Below are 1,062 nucleotides of genomic sequence, written 5' to 3'. Positions count from 1 at the left end.
CAGTAAGCTTCAGAAGGCTTTTGGCGTAAAATTTTTAGTGAAGGCAGGACCAAAGTTGAAGATGAAGACCGCAGTGAAGGACCATTAACCTCACGGACGAATGTCAACTTGGCCAGGGTGAATGAACTTGTACGATCTGATCGCCTCACGACGCCTCACGACGTCACTAATGTTCGTGACAAAGTATACTGTGGTAGGTAGTACGAAAGTCTGTTAGTGGACCGGATATATCAGCAGTTAATTTGGACATATAATAAAAAACCAAAAAATCTGGGCATCCCAGTCGCATAAATGTTTACGGATCGGTCGTGTGAACCAACATGTTTTTCTAGTGATGTGAACGCATGATGGGTGACAAGCTACTTAAATGGCACCTTACTATCATAGAGGTCAGACTGGAGGCTCGTGGTGCTGTAGAGCACAATGCAATTCCATCACGAAATCGAGACGTCTTATTACTGAACCAGGAACGAGCATTTCAAATAGTTAGCTAATACATGTATTGGTACAAGTGCAGTTAATATGAAGTTTTAACAAAGAGCGACTTTGATATCAAGTAATGCTGAGGGAGGTTAGGGGGGCGGATGTGGGGGGCAGCCTCTGTTTGGCGTTTTGGTTAATATATTTAGTTTCCGATGGAACAAGCGTAGGTAGCATCTGGTATAGGCATATTTGTTCCGTTGTATATGAATTAACAGTTGTTTAAAAATTGTACATACACGTGAGCGTCTCTCCTCACGTGACTGATCACTAGCTAGTAACAGTTTGCGCGACTTTTATAGTTGTTCGAACTGCACGATTCTTTTGTATAAAATATCCTTAACCAGGTTGCACAAAAAATATGTAAGTGCAGAGAAAAAAAAGTATCCTAAAAAACTGACTAACTGTAGGTCAGTCATTATTTCTAAGGTACTGAGTGCTCAGTGCTGACCCTATGCTCCTGTAACAATAGTGGACTCTTCCGATCTCTGCCACATTAATGTAACTCCACCGCTGTGAGACGAAGTTATGACAATAAAAATGCAAGCACTTTCATCTTTAACCCAAAGAGTCCCATAACGA

This window comes from Schistocerca americana, chromosome 5, assembly GCF_021461395.2.
Source record: "Schistocerca americana isolate TAMUIC-IGC-003095 chromosome 5, iqSchAmer2.1, whole genome shotgun sequence".
Lineage (NCBI taxonomy): Eukaryota > Metazoa > Arthropoda > Insecta > Orthoptera > Acrididae > Schistocerca > Schistocerca americana.
The sequence above is the reverse complement of the archived record's forward strand: the minus strand, read 5'-3'. Positions refer to the sequence as shown.